General features: G+C 37.4%; 1 protein-coding gene and 1 pseudogene across 5 annotated transcripts in view; one reads left to right on the forward strand and one right to left on the reverse strand.

Annotated features, from left to right (window-relative positions):
• The window catches only part of Gria4 (glutamate ionotropic receptor AMPA type subunit 4), a 391757-nt gene that overhangs the window by 249738 nt on the left and 124840 nt on the right, over positions 1-17179 (reverse strand). The gene's annotated exons all lie outside the window — the stretch shown is intronic.
• Positions 6198-6745, forward strand: LOC105741442 (annotated as a pseudogene).

A 17179-nucleotide genomic window follows, 5' to 3' on the forward strand; every position in this document is an offset into this window, starting at 1 on the left:
GCTCATCTTTGTAAAATAGAAAAGATACTATAATTTAACCATTGTAAACCTTGGGCTTTAATACAATTCAGTCTGCATATTAGCCAATTACATTAGCTACCACTGCATTTGTTGATCTAGTAAAGCAAGCAGCTGGATTAGACCCTAGCCTCATGAACATATCGTTATGACTTTGGATGTATTTGTATAAATTCTTTACTCTTAGCTTATGACCTCACCTTGCTTTGATATTTCATGTTTTTGTATTTTCTTGTCCTCTGGGTTTTCATGCAAATTGCTCACCTGTTTTCAAGCTTCATAGGATAAATAATCATTACTCTTTTGGTTTGTGCTAAGCATTGAAACCAGGGCCTGGCCCAAACTAAGCAGGTGTTGCATCTTTGAGCTACACACTGAGATGCTGGCTCCAAAGTATTTTGTTGTACTGGAAAAGTATGAGTTGAAGGGATTTGGAATTCAAATCTGAGCTTCTGGCTTTTGCTCAGATGCCTAACACTACACAGAACTGTAATACTTGTCCAAGAAAACATAAGCAAACCGGGTTTATAGCTCGTGTGCTTTAACTTGCTCATCTGTAGCATTTGATTCATAGTTTCACTCTGTAATGGAACAATAAGACCCTATTCTTTTCATGTTTGATTACAGTAGTTTGTCAGTGAAATATTCAATGTTATTACCTTACTGTTATATTATGAACAATATTTTACTTTTGTATTCAAATTTAAGAGAAGGATTTTTTTTTTTTTTTTTTTAGCTAGCTCTTAAGGGCAGGTCTGTTGCGGCTTGTGGAGCTAGGGACCAACCGAGCTTCCCTGTGCCTGGATTTCCCAAGCAGACGCTTTAAACAACTGAGCTAACCTGCAAGCCCTCCTATATTCAAATTTAAAAGTATAACTATTTCTTATTCATTTCAGTCTACCTTTTCAAGACTCATTGAAATTTTGCGTGGCTAATTCCTATGCCACCTATTGCCGCTTAGCATACAAATAATTATTCAAACAATGGATCTTATTAGATCATAGAAATGTATGCATAAATCAGTGAGGGTGAACTGAATCAAATATAAAAGTGTTCAGATTATATAAAAGGAAAATAAACTGAGCTTCACCGTCACACATAGAATAACAAAATAAACAAGAATTAGTGCTTAGTCACTGAGTGGAAGCAATGATATTAGATTGCTATTTTGGGATACAAACAGTAATCAGGCAAAACTATTCATTGAAATAATCCAATCATAATTTTAAGTACATATTCTATATTTTGCTTCACTAATGAGATCCCTTGGATCATGTATTATGTAAATAAATACATAACATAAACACATGGTAATAAACTGTTCATCCTTTAATTGATCTCATCAATTAATTAGACATGGCTTCTCATTAGGTCATCACTCAGTTTCATCCCAAAACCACATTCTGGATGCCGAACTACGTTAATATATAACTTGTGATGAATTGCAGCCCTGTAGCACATGCAGATCAAGTGACATTTTCTTAGCTCAGTGTTTTTCAAGTTGTGAGAAATCATCTAATTCAATAACTGTTTTGAATTTGACACGACCCCTGCAGTGTGGTCCAAGGGAATCGAGACCATGCTTCCTCCTCGTCCAACTTACCTTCTCTTAACACCTTTCTCTACCAGCTTTATAAGCTCCACTCTTTCATTTTTTAAAGCACAGAACTTCTTTAACCCCGACTTTACTCGCTCTCACTACCTTTCACAGTTCCCTTACTGAAGGGATTGTCTATTCCCACAACTCCAACTTATCTTGGTCCTACACTTCTCAAACAACTTCTCAGACCCAGGCACAAGGGACCTCGGTTGGTCCCCATCACCCAAAGCCCTTTCATTAGCTTTATTACTGACTGACTGTACTGTAATTCTCAGATTTTGTTCCTGTCTTACAGGTTTTCTTTGTGTTTGTATCTTGTTGATGCTCTCTTTCAAAAGCTTTCTTTCTTTGTGTTGTAGCAACTCCAAATGCTCTTCGATCTCTGTTCATTTCTTCTTTTCTACTCTTTTATAGTTAGTGCATCTCAAAATTTTTCTTTCTCTACTCACCTTTCTCTTTATTTTGTAGGTGAACTCATCTAACTTTGTGGCTATAATTTAATCTCAGGATTTCCCAAATTCTATCATGAAATTAAAATATTTCCTTTTATTTCTAGATCCACATGTCTTTCACAACCTCTGTGGCACAATTAACTTTATAAAAATGATCGGAATAGTACTACTTCTATCATATTTTGTACATAGCATTTTGTCCCATAGCTTGCTCTCCTCCCTCCCCCTAACGGTGGAGTGATTGTATGTGACCTCTGAGTCTATGCCTGACCCTCTCCTTGGATACGTCACCTGTGTTCCCAAGTGCCACCATACTGTGAGGAAGCCTGGGGGGTATGAAGAAATCCAAGTAGCAAGACAGGAGCCAAGCCACCTGCCCTCAGCTGATGGCCAGACTAGAAGGGAATAATATCACCTACTGACACTCTGGCTCAAGGCAGTTAAACTGCCTTGGTCATGTCCCATCAAGTAGTGACTAAATCTTATCTCAAGTATAAAATCATGAACAAAATAAATAATTGATGCTATTTTAAAACTTTAAGATTGAAGTGGTTTGCTATGGGACATAAGTAATGATATCTATGTGAGCGGATCTTACGAGAGCGCCTAGGTAACAAACACTCAGGACACATTTTGAGTCAAATGAAACAGTGTTCAAAGTGTGCTGCACAGATTTACACTGAATTCATATCTCTTCTATGAGTTCATCTACTGAAATACTGGAGTACTCAACTCTACTTTTCCCTTTATACTCTAGAATACTGTATGTTATTTATTCTTTCAATTGTTCCCTTTAATTTTTTTTAGAATTTTTAATTTAATTTTATTTCAAAAAATAAAAGCAAAGCGAGAACAAAAATCAAAAACAAAGAAACAGGGCAACATACAACAATACATATGTCAGGAATTTTCAAACCAAGAATATCTGGTTAACACTGGCTGATATGTTATCTATTTTATCATCAAATCTGTTGCTCAGATTAATAGACATAGTTGTGTAAGATTGGACATACGGTTGGATGTTACCACTTGCTTTCAAGAAACCTTCCTTTTAAATTTTATATTCATAGTTCAAATAAAATTCTTAATTTAAGGAGTATCTCTACATTCTTTTTGGAAAATATAAGCACATGTAAATATTTGGGCCTCAAATACTGTTTCATGCCATACATATTTTTGTTTTCTAGAATTATAGGTTTACCTTATTTTTAAAATTTAATAATTTTAAAAATGTCATATCCTTTTAAATATATTTACTATCTTCCATGCTTGTTAGCACTACTTTGTGCATATGCAACTTTTTGTTCAAGGTGGATTATCAATGTTTTTTAATTTTAAGCTTTTTTTTTTTTTAGTTTATTGCTATAATTTAAATATACACAATGATCACATTCATCACAGGGGACTTATACCTGTACGTAACATTTCTTAGTTCCATTACCCCCGACCCCCTTCTCTTCTTTCATCCCTACTTCTCTTTCTTATTTATAAACCTTTGTTTCCACTTTATCATTTTTCTTTTTCTTTTCTTCCTCTCCCATTTTCTTTTCTATTTGAAAAATTTCTTCCTATTTCACAATCCCTATTATTTCTTTACTTTATTTTTACTTTTTTTTGTTTGTATTTAGTACAGGTTCTACAGGGTTTCACTGCAGATCTGACTGGTAGTGGTCCTCCTGTTTTCAGCCTCCCAAGCGCTGGGATTACAGGGTCACACCACCATGCCCAGTCTCAATCACCATCTCAGCGCACCCTGGGCACGGGGCCAGCACTGTGGGCTGGGGACTGAACCCCAGCCGCCACACTCTGCCTAAGCAGGCACTTCAGCCCATTGAACTCCCTGCTGGCCCTTCTTTACTTTTATTATTTACACTTTCAGTTTGGCACACCAGAGAGAGAATGTGATATTTACACATATATAACTGATTTATTTCACTTAACAGTACGGTCACAAGGGCCATCTTGTTAGCTACAGATGTCTCAACTTTCTCCTTCTTCATGGCTGGGTAGTACTCCACTGTATAAAAAACACACATCTTTTTGGTCCATTCACCAGTTGATGAGCATGTGTATTGTTTCCAAGATTTAGCTGTTACAAACCGTGCTGCTAAAACAAAGGTGGGCATATATTGTTGTGGCATGAGTTTTTAAATTCTTTTTGGAAGATACCAAAAAGAGGAATAGCTGGATCAAATGGTGCCTCTAATCTAGTTCTGAGGAATCTCCACACTGTTCTCCAGTGGTGACACAAATGTGCACTCCCACCAATACTGGAACAAGTTACTTTTTCCCCACAGCCTTGTTGGTGTTTGTAATTAACTAATTTCTTGATGATAGCCATTCTTTTAGGAGTGAGATGGATCCTCAGTGATGTTTAAATTTGCATCTCTTGAATGATTAATGATGTCAAAATTTTTTTACATATATTTTCTTGCCATTTATACTTCTCAGAAGTATAAATGATTCGATTCAGATGCCCAGTTTTGGATTGTGTCTTCAAATTTAGAGTCTCATTTCTTTTCAATTCTTTGTATGTCCCAGATGTAAGTCCTTTGCCTGGAGGAAAAACTGCTGAGATTTTTTTTTTTTTCACTCTGTGGACTGTCTTTTCACTCTGTTGGTGATTTCTTTTGTTGTACAAAAGCTTTTTTTTTTTTTTATTTTTAAAGTATTTAGTACAGGATCTACAGGGTCTCACTATGTAGATCAAACTCTAGTGATTCTCCTGTTTTTAGCCTCCCAAGAACTGGTATTACAGGCACGCACCACCATGCCCAGTTTCAGTTGCCTTCTCAGTGTGCCCCAGGGGCGGAGCTGACATGGAACATTGAATCGTAGCCACTGCGCTCTGCCTAAGCAGGTACTTTAATCCACTCAGCTATCTGGCTGGCCTTTACAAAAGCTCTTTTAAGAAGATGAGCATCCACTTGTTGATTCTCTGTAGTATTTCCTGGGCCATAAATCAACTATGTCAAGCAAATATTAACATGCATGAAAAAACAAAGAAACGCTATCACAGTGGTAAGGGGGGACCGCCCTGTCACAAATAGATAGATCAGCTATACAAAAAATCAACAGAGAAATATCAGAACCACACCTGTGACAAAGTGGATCTAGCAGATGTCCACAGAATGCGCCACCACAGCAGACTATACAGTCACCTCAGTGGCACATGTGACATTCTTCAACATAGATCACATTCGAGCCACAGATCATGCTTTAGTAAATGCAAAAGAACTGAAGTCATTCCATGCATATTATTTGGTGGTAGTGCTGTGACACTGGAAATCAATGATAAAACAAGCTAGAAAAACCTCCATAAAAACACAGAAATTAAATAACACACTACCAAACACCAGCGGTCCACAGATGAAATGAAACAGTATGTACAACTAAATGATGCTGCTGATACAACAGACCAGAACTTACGGCATGCAATGAAAGCCTTCTTAAGAGGGAAGCTAGCTGTGCTGAACTCACACCAGGAGAACAGAACAAGCTCAAACAAACGACCTAATGTTGAGGCTCAAAGTTCTAGAACAAGATGAACAAATCGAGCCCAAGGCTCGTCTAAGGGAAGGAATTATGAATATCTGAGCAGAAATTAATGCAGTTGAAGCTAAGAAAGCAATGCTTAAAATACATGAATCAAAGGGTTTGTTCTTTGAAAAATTAAATAATATAAAAAAACTCTTGGTCAACTTTTCAAAAATTGAAACAAAACACTCAAATGCATACAATTAAGAATAAAAAGGGAAAATCATAACAGAATTGGCAGAAATCCAGAAGATCATCAAAGTCTAATTTGAGAATCTTTACTCTCAAAAGACAGAAAACACAGAATAAATGGACATATTCCTAGATACATGTGAATTATCAAATACCAAGAGGACATAAAACTTCTAAATAACCTAATATTGGTTAATAAAATTGAAAATGTTATTAAAATCTTGCCTACCAAGAAAAGACAAGGTTCTCAAGAATTCACTGCCCAATATATAAGAAATTTAGAGAAAATCTAATGCCATTACAGGTCAATTCTTTAATGAAACTTCATGGGAATTACTTCAAGGAATGAACAACTGGGATCTCATCTTATTGAAAAGTTTTTGCACATAAAAATAAATCAACGCTGTGGCTCTTGCCCGGTCTGGGCCTACTACTGCTGCAACCACAAAGGGGGTATTCCACCTCAGGAGACTCGGAGGACGTGCATTCGTAAGAATAAAGTTGCTGGGAATCCTTGCCCCATCTGCCAGGATCACAAGTTGCATGTGGACTTCAGGAATGTGAAGCTCTTGCAGTAGTCTGTCTGTGCCCACATGGACGTCATCTTCCAAGCTCCGTACACAGGGGTCTGTATGAAGCAGCACAAGAAGCTGACACAGGCAATCCAGAAAGCCAAGGAGCATGGGCTCCTCAGTTACCACATTCCCCAGGTGGACCCCTGGGACCTGGATTTCAGGAGGTCACATGGAGCTGTGAGTGCCACTCCGTCAGCCCCCACCCTGCTTTCAGGTGACCTTGGCACCCCTGGTACAGCTGGAAGCAGCCACCAGAAAGAGAACTGTTCCAACTTTGCTGGTTCTACCAAGGCCATCTGCAAGAAGAGAGTGGGCCCCCGCCTGAGTCCTGCCTGAGGAGCCCCCCATGGTCCCTGAGCAGAGCTCCCTGAGTGCTCCTGCTCTATAGGACTGGACACGGGGCAGGGAGGCTGAGGGTGCAGGCAGTGGCCCACGGCAGGCCCTGGGCAGCCCCGTGGAAGGGTAACTCCATCTGGTCCGAGGGAGGACAGGGCATGTGTGTGTACTGTGAACAGATGCCCCAATACTCTTGCTGTCTTGGGCCTCTGTCAACTCAATATTTCCACAATAAAGTTGTGTCTTCCAAAAGAATAAATAAATAAATCAACAGCACAGTAAATGAAAACTCACAAATTGGGAGAAAATTTTAGCTAACTGTTCCTCAGGCAAAGGACTTCTATCTAGGACATATAATATTTTTTAAAAATCAGGTCCTAAAAATTCAAAGACAGCATCCAAAAGTGGACATCTGGGATGAATACATACTTCTGAGATGAATAAATACAAGTGGAAAGTAAATATATGAAAAAATTTCAATATTATTGATCATTCAAGAAATGCAAATTAAAACAACACTGAGATTCCATTTCACCCCAGAAAGAGTGACAATTATCAAGAAAGCAACCAAAGGCTCCACGGATATAGCTCCGTGGCATAGTGCCTGCCTGACAAATGCAAGGTCCTGAGTTAGATTCCTGGTACCAAAAAAAAAAAAAAAAAATCGAGCAGTAACAAATGTTGGAGGAACTGTGGAGGAAAAGGGAACCCTTCTCCGTTGTTGATGGGAATGCAGACCGGTACAACCACTGTGGAAATCAGTGTGGAAATTCCTCAGACAAACTAGAATTAATGGTCCCACTTAACTGAGCTATTACCCTTTTGGGTATTTTTCCAGAAAAACTAAAAACATCATATCACATCTATATATGTGCACCCATGTTTGTATCAACGCAATCTTGTAAGCAACCCAAATGCCCATCAGCTGAGGAATGGATAAAAATGATGTATTTTTATACAGTGGAGCATTACACATCTATGAAAATATAAACTCGAGGCTTTTATAGGTAAATGCACATAACTAGAGGCCATACTCAAAAGTGAAATAAAGCACTGGAAACATTTTATTATCTCCCTTTTGTAAGAACCTGAAAAAACAAATAAAATCTGAAAGCTATGATAAATATTGTGAAAGGGAAAGAAACTGCTCAAAGGGAAGAAGCAACTGGGATGAGGGAAAGGACTAAAGAAAGAAAAGAGCAAGGGAAAAACCATATATGAGGACAGCTGAGGTAATTGTTCACCTGATTTCTTTTGGATTATTGAAAGAATAGTCAATGTTTTAATTTTTTGACCAATTTTGCGTGCTTATATCTGGTGATCCGATCAATTAATTTTAAGACAACAATATGCAATATAACAACCATTGTTGAATTAAAAAAAAAAGGGAAGAAATACTCGCACAATCACAGAATCATTCCTAGAAGCATGAAATCCTGATACCAAAACCAGAGAAAGACCTAACCGAAAAAAGAGAAGCACCATCCAATTTCCCTAATGAACATAAACACAAAAATCCTCAGTAAGGTACTGACAAAGAAAATGCGCAAATCATCAAGGTTAGATGCCATGACCAGGCAGGATGCATCACACATAGATCTCTAAAGGTCGTACACTGTACAAACACAGCCAAGGCCAAACGCCACACGATCATTTCAATAGACGCAGAAAAAGCATTTGACAAATCCATACCCATTCATGATAAAAACTGGAGAAAACTGGAATAGGTAGTCCTTATCTCAGTGTATTAAAGGTCAACTATGACAAACCAATAGCCAACATCGTACTAAATGGTCAAAAACTGAACACTTTCGCTAAATAAGCAAGAACAAGACGAGGACAGCTACTATCACCAGCTCAACTCAATACAGTTCTAGAAACATTAGTGAGGCCCATTAGAAAAGAGATAGAAATAAGTGAATAAAGATAGGAAATGAAGAAGTTATTTGCAAACAGCATGACACTTTAGGTAGAAACCCCCAAAATTCCACCAAAAGACTTCTAGTTTAAGTGTATTTATTGTCAAATTAGGCACAAGAGCAGTAGATTTAATAACCAGGTTCAATCATGTAGGTGGACATGGAGTCAATTTCACATCAATTAATGAAATTGAAAGTCTTATTAAAAATTGCCTACAAAGAAAAGTCCAGGTCCTTATGGATTCAGTGCTGAAGTCACCCTCAGAAATCAATTGGTTTCCTGTACAACACGAACAACAAACACACGAAGAGAGAAATCAGGTGAATGCCTCTCATAATAGCACCAAGAAGATAAATACATAAATAAATAAAAAAGCAGCAGCAGAAGGAAATACATCCTGAGAAGCCCATCTAACAAAGGGTGTAAAAGGTCTCATCACATAAAGAAGTCAGGAAGACCCTGGGGACTTAGTATTTTTGCCGAGAGAGGACTGGTGATGAGTCCAAATGTACAAAAGTCAAGCAAGCCGGATCAGCTAGTGCAAAGTGCCTGAAATGCACTGAGAAGAACTTACCAGAAAAGGCGAGTGTGTCCTTCTATATCCTACTACAAGTGTGATTTAAGGCTAAGGGAATTTTAAGTAGTTATTAAAGGCAGCCTTATCTATAGTCTGCTCTATGGAGAATACCTGAAGAAGAAAATTGGATATACAGAGATTTCCATTCCAATTCTCTACCACAAGATGTTGCTTCATTTTTATTTTAATTTTTTTTGCCACTCTAACAATTATTTGAAATTAACTTATTTAAATCCTGTCTCAATTACTTTTCTCTTATTGCTGGGACAAAAAATTGACACCCAAAATTAAGGAAGCAAAGTTTATTTAGCTCATAGTTTGTGGGAGTTTCAGTCCCTACTTGGCTGGCTCCAAGGCAGAGTGGTACATGGAAGAAGGCAGCAGTTCATGGTGGTGGAAAACAGCAAAACAGTAAGAGCAAAAAGAGAGGAGTGGTGGCAAGAGCTCAGGCAGAGAGCAGGCTTCTCTCCTTTATAGTGCAGTCAGGCTATCCACCCCAGGGAGGGTGCAGCACTTACCCAGTAATCCCAGCAGCACACACCTCATAATCCCAGCAGCACTCACCCCATAATCCCAGCAGCACTCACTCATAATACCAGCAATAGGTCAGGAGTTAATCACAGACTCTAGAAGCATACTCTGAATGACCGCATGGGGCTTTGGGCGGACAAACTAGACACAAACTATAACAGAAGCTTGCTTATGTGTCTATTCCCTCTGGAAAAAAACATTTCACTAGTAGAGATCACTTGAACATCTCATTTTCTGACATCTTCTAGAACCCTGTATTGCACAGGGAAATGACTCAGTATTTATTGAATGAATAAAATCATGGTTTTTGGTGAAAGAAATACAGGACGAAGAGGAAGATATGGAATGGAAAGGCTGGGTCTCAGCCAGAGGACTCTACTTTTCAGTGTCCTGCGTCGACTTTACGTCTAAAGTCCCATTTACAGCAGCTCTGGGCCATTTATTCTGAGCCTCTCTTTGGGTTTCTTCTCCCCACTCGACCACGCATCAACACACCACTAGTTTTGAAATAAAGTTCAGTTTCTCAATGCTGCCAGCTACTATAACACAGAACTTTAATGCATCTTTGTAGGAAAGCTAATTATAATTACAATTATGTATTAACTGTGTAGCAATTTGATCTCATGGAAGGAGACAACCTTCACAATTGACAAAACATGCTTTTATATTTTCTATTTTTTAAAATGGAAACATGATATTATCATGTGCATGCTCTTCATTTTCCACAGGGGGGACTATGAGGACGCTGTCAGCGCCCCAAGCTGAGCCCCGGTACATGCGCGTGACGCAGTACGCTTGTCCAAGGCTTGTGCTGCAGTCCCTGTTCTTTGATTGTCCTTGTCATTGTGTTCCACGCTGCACTCACCTAATTATTACTGTTTACCTTTAGAATCCTGCTATGTACCTTTCTTTTGAAGGCAATCTAATAACCTCTCCAGACTTATAAAACTGACTTATCTAAATGCACTAATGATTCATTTGGAAACTTACAAAGTCAGGTTGCGATAGTTCTGCATGTTTTTTCTTCCTCAGATTATCTGATGTTCATATGAAAAGCTACTACTGTTCAGAGTTGAAAAAGCTCACTTAGATGGTGGAGAAAGCATGCTGGGCCCAGGATTCATTAATGCTTCCCCTTAAGGAATTATGATGTCATTAATATATAGTGCAAATGCTAATTTTCTTAGAATTCTAGATGGCGATTAGCTACAGTACATAAAGTTACTGAAGTTAGTCACCATCAACGACAAGTTGAAGCGCAGATTACACAAAATAGTTTATGTCTATCACAGTTAAGTACTTTAAATTTCTCCGAGGGATTCTTTCAAGTGGCCTCTGGAGGGCGCTGTCAAAGACGACAATGAGAGACAATCACAAGCCTGCTCACCTGAACACACCCCTGCTCAAACCTGACTTGGGTTTTAGGATATCTCAGCTTGAAAGCACATTTCAATTCTAAATTAAACTAATTGAGAGCTCAGAAAAAATATGCAAGCTTGTTTGCACATTTCTTTCCCGAGTCAGACCATAACAATGGAAACACGAGGCTCATTTTGCTTCCAAGGCCTGTGAAAGCATAAACAGTAGGCTGTTTGCAACATCCCATCTGGGGCAAGTGGCTGCCCTGGCAGTAGTCTGGAAGCTGCAAAGATCATCTCGTTGTTTTATACGCTAACATATAATCATAAAGGGGCCCACAAATGAGCTCTTGGTAGGAAAGAAGGTGAGAGGAGAGGAAGCAACTAATTTCAAAAACCAACTCAAATCAAAACAGGTGCATACTTGTCAACCTGCAATCCTGTGTAAACAGAGTACAGCACAGAAGAAAGGGGCACCAGTGATTTAGTAGTTAGCATTAAGAAATTCAGAATATTTTACCTTTAAGTGACTCATTAACAGAAACATCTGAATCTCCTCTGTAGTTTATATTAACTGGGTTGCATAACGGCAGCCAGAATTTTTTTAGGCTAGAGGAACATTTTTTCAGCATTTAAATAATAAGTTGAAAGCTTTCCTTCATCAGAAGAGACACAGCTGTCCTCCAAAAACTCATTTAAAGGTATTTGGCAAGTGGATACCATCAATTAAAACTAGAACAGAGTAATATTTTGGAAGATAGTTGAGTGCATTTTGGAACCAACTACTCTCATGAATGTTAGACTTTCTGAAAAAATGAACTGTCACCACTTACTTTGGATGCAGAATTTGTGATATTTGTTCCAATAGGTATATCTTTGTGATAATAAGGATTGAGAGGGCTTTAATCAACTTTTTCTCTAACACCCAGCATAAAGCTTGGCACATAAATGGAGGTCACCAAGTAGGTGCTCAATGAATAACTGAGAAGGTGGAGGCATAGAAGAGGGTGTGTGTGCAATGTGTTTCACATTAATAGAGATATATTTGCCTAATTAATCCACTGAATGAGTAATGCTTTACTGTATTTAAGGTGACACAGTCACCAAGGTTAATCTAAATGCCACTTGTTTGGAATTTTCCACTCAGACACTTCTAATGGGGTTGCCTGCTTTGTGCTTCATCCAAAGGGTCTGAAGATGTATCTTGGGCATGATAGAAAGCCACGCAGGCTTCCTCTGAGGAAGGGGAAGAAATTCATGATTATTGCATTCCTTCTGCGTGCCAGACTCTGTAATAGCCATTTCATAGTCATTCCCTTAAATTTTATCACATCCTTATAGGTAGGTCTTAATCTGTTTTTTTTTTGTTTTCTTCTTTCAATATGTAACAGTGACATTATATAACCAGCGTAAGCTTATACTACATCTAAGAGATGAAAAAGCAATTTTTAACCTACGTCAGATTCCAAAATTCATGCTCATTCCACAACACCGTTGAAAAGGAAAATCTCCAGCTAAGGACTGCTTCCCTTGTGCTCTGCGGAGGGGATTTGGGCCATTATACTTTTATTGCTCCTGCAAGAGGCACTGTAAGAATACTCACACTTCATGGAAACAGAAGTAGGTCTTAAGGGATTATGGAAAATCAGCTTCTTGTTAAGAAGCCACTTCTTAAGGCAAACTGAGTTGTAGCTGCTAGTTCGAAATGGACAAACATATGTAGCTCAGACCAGTGAGACACAGATATCCAATGTTTAAAATTTTTATTTTTTTTTTTGTGATAATGCCATGTTAAATCCCACTGCCTAGAAGTGTAGGAGAGAATTTAAATTAACCATAGCTAGACAAAAATATTAAACAATCACATGGTTTAGTTTCTTCAAATACAAAAACAAATGCTAAGCAACTGCTTCCCTTTCTAAAATATAATATTAGAACTAGTAGCCACATTCAATATTTTGCCCCTACTCAAATTCCAAGAGGAGCATTCAAACTCTGTACCACATACCAAGGAAGAAAACAAGAAGAAATCAAAAGCCATTTCAGTGACTTTCTCCATTAAAGTTGTATTTTTAAAACACATTTGAATTCTCAGACATATTCCCAGAATTTTTATAGACAAATAAATTTTTTACAAAGTTTTCTAGTTCTTGCTACTAATTTAGACCTTATGGAATGAAATGATATTTAATAAAAATGCTACTTGATTTCCTATGATATTAACATTATTTATTAGTGAAATAATAGTGTCAATAATTTTCTCTACATCTGTACATGGGTTTGTATAGGATTTGGGCTTTAGAATATATTTCAGTGTAATACTGTCTATACTAACAATATCAGAAGCATTAAAATATTTCTATGATTTTATATAAAATAGCATTAAAAATTTATTTACATATATATAATTTTATTTCCATAATTTTATTGAGAAACAAATAGCAATGAGACAGTTTCAAATCAAATCGGTAGGACAGTTTCAATAATTAACACATTGCATACATTCTTCCTAGTGGTTAATTGCTGTACAAGATTCAGACATGATATCCTATTTACAAACACCATTAGAACAAATCACTCTATTCATTAAGAGAATGTAACTATATATCTATCCTAACCACTTTGAATACACATATACAAAATGGACATTCATCTGTATCCCCTTTTTTTGTTAAGTTCCATCAATTAAATACTATAGGTGTGTAAACTCAGCAAAATATTCTAAAAGAGTTCAGTAGTCCATAATAGTATTGGGTCTTCTGCTTGACTGGCAATGTCAGAAATTATTGACCTGAGTCCCCTACAGCTCAACATAACAGCATGGCTTTACTTTTTATATTTCATTTTTATACTTTTCTGCTGGATGGTTAAGACCAAGGTAAAGCAGGACCTATGCAACAAGAATTGTAGCTTTTGGGTCTGATAAAGTCAGTAAAATCCCCTCAGGATTTATGCTGAGATCCTGTACCTCAGATTGTAGAACCTTTGTCAGTGTCAGCCATGTGGATGATTCATGGCCATTGCTTGGCCAGTGTGCTCTCTGTGAAAGCCTGAGAGAATGGTTTCTCTCTATGTGACTCTCCTTAGGCACACTCTACATCATCGATCACTTTCCTCTTTGGACCCATAATCTCCTTCATCAGAAAATGTGGGAGACTACTGAGTTACATGACATTACAGTACAAGTTCTCATATGTTCTGAGTCTTAATTGACCTTGGAAGGGTAGGGCCAAAATGTTGGCTTTTCTTGCAGCCCTCCTTTTTCTCTAATTTTGGTCTGCAAACTTAAGCTGTTAATCATCCAGAAGATAAGCTTATTGTTATTACCATACAACCTAGACTGTTAAGCTTAACCTCACTATCTGGAGGAATATCAAACATCTTAGGCATAACGTGGAACAGGTATTTTTCATCAAGTATTGATATGTTGAACTTTAAGTCTCTATAGAACATGATAAAAACATTAAAAAATTAGAATATATTTTAAAAATAGGCATAAAATTATATATTTCTTATGTTTACACATAAGTCCAAAAATCTAACCATGTACAACCTTGAAGCAGAACAGTCCCACTGTATTCCTTTTCCTATCTCTTGCCTTCATTCACCACCCCCTTCTTTTTGAACAATCATCTACCTGAGAGACAGCACAGCAGCAACTTTCACGTCATGACAAGCAGCCCGCACTCAGAAGACCAGAATGACAGGCTCTGAAGCATGAAACTACCACCACAGATCACCATTTTCAGTGCAGTTGCTTAGTTCACAGGTATCAGTATATACAGTCTGGGTGAGAATCTTTCCAATTAACTTCTAGATTCAAAAATCTTCTCGAGATTCTCAGGATTAAAATAGCATTTTATAACAACTCAAATTGCATCCCTTATGAACGTAGAGCTTAGGGTTCAGTGTTTAGATTAGAAGTTTGACATCTGAATATTTCTATTAAATATAATATATGTTATATAAGATATATAATTCCTGGTAGATGAAAGTAAATGTACTTGTTCTATTTATCTAAAATAAAACAAATACAACATAACATTTGATTACACATACAGAGTAATTTATGTCAGATGTTGGGGAGATCACCTGAAGTACATACTGTATCAGACACAACAGGGAAATTCTAACATTTTTCTAAACTTGATAACTTAACATATCACACAGGAAGGAATTTTTTCAGACTATACTAGAGGAGATTCATGGTGTTCATCTCAATCTACTGCTCCTACATCGGAGTGGTTTATTATCAGAATTAAAATGTGTACACAAGTGAGTATTCTTTTAGTGCCAGAAAGAAAATATCTTTCCTGGATTATAGAATTTTGTCACTGGAAAGACTTAGACTGTCTAGATGGACCCAAGGGACATAAATTCCTAAAAGATAGTCATTTACTGATCTTTAGACGCTGACAATGTAAAGAAAATATCCTCATTTAGACTCAAAAAAGAGATGAAAGGTCCATTCAAATAAAGCAGACCATTTAATAGTAAAATCCTAGTAATAGGTTAACAGATATTTAAGAGCATGCATTGCCTTTATTGTCAATGAAGAGGAAGATACCAAGAGCATGGGAAGTGGTGTATACTTTCTGGTGCCTTGTTACTATTCAAATTATATTTTGTGTTTTTTTTTTTTTTTTTTGACTAAGAGAGTATCATGAATAATTGGATAATTGTTAAAATAGGTTTGTGCATATTTTAATTCTTTGACATTTTAATCAGTTGTATTCATATGTCATATAAATTATTCTCCTTTCACTCCTAGTGATTATGAAAAGTGAGTTGCCTTACTTCTCTGATTTGCTTATATGGAAGTAGAGATGTAGGCCATGTTACATAACACTGAGCCTTTAGGCAGTTTATTGACTTTATAACTTGAGGGTTTTTGTTTTTTTTTTCTGACTTAATATTCACAAACAGGCTGGGGAAATGGCTCAGTAGAATAAGCACTTCTCTGGCAAGTACAAGGGCCTGAGTTCAATCCCTGATTCTGTCAAAAAAAAAAATTTACAAACATTATGAGGTGTAGTTTTAAAGAACTTACTCTGAGTAAAATTTTGCATTTGACATGGTTACATATTATTCTGCATATAGTTACTAATAATCATTAACAACATATGACAGTATTATTTCCATCATAGGTAGGGAAAGTAGTCATTCAACAATTTTGAGCATCTCCGCTGAGTTAGGGACAACACTAGGCACTGGGGCATGTCCCAGTAAAGAATTCCTGTGGGGCTCGCTCCTGAGCACTCACAAACGTTGTAAGTGGAATTAGTACTTGCAGAAGAAAGGATGCCATGAGGTTGTAAGCTTTATTTAAGTTTTAACTGGAACTACGTGAGCTGCAAGCTGGAGAAAAACTTTCAGACATAATGAATGAGAAGTGCAAATAGCAGTAATGACACTGAATGATTTTGTTTGGGGCCTGGAGGAAGGAAGGGAGAGAGAGAGCAGAGCGAGCAGGAAGGCTACAGAAGTACAAAGGCCAGGCGTGAACAAGACAGCAAGGAACCTGTGGAGTTTGGATTACATCCTAAGGGAAAAAGTAAGCCTCACTTCTGTTCTGAAGCAGCAGAGTGAGATGATCCCACTTATGTCCTCAGAGTATGAGCTTCTGGGTATAAAATTAATTGCACAGATCTAGAACTCCATCTGCGAATCTTGACAGCTAGAATTGCAGTAGTCCAGGCAAAAGTTGTTGAAAGTGCAGAAGTCAAGGACTGCGAAGATGCACAGAAATACATGGAGTCCAAGGACACTTTCCAAGTGAAATTCGGAGGCTTTGGTGATTCATTACACATGGGCGTTAAGTAAAATTCACCTTTCAGGCTCCGGTTAAGGCAACTGGCTCAGTGTCAGCATATGCATCCCCTCACTGAGGTGGGTTAGCTGTGGCAGATTTAGTGCATCCAGTTTTGTACATGAGTTTGAGATATATGTGAGAAATTCAAAGGAAAATGACAGGCAGTGGAATACACCCAGCAGAAACTGGAGATATAAGTTTTGGAGAAATTAGAAATGACAACTAACTAACTAACTAACTAACTAACTAACTAACTATATATATATATATA

This window comes from Octodon degus, unplaced genomic scaffold, assembly GCF_000260255.1.
Source record: "Octodon degus isolate 3935 unplaced genomic scaffold, OctDeg1.0 scaffold00012, whole genome shotgun sequence".
NCBI classification, from domain to species: Eukaryota; Metazoa; Chordata; class Mammalia; order Rodentia; family Octodontidae; genus Octodon; species Octodon degus.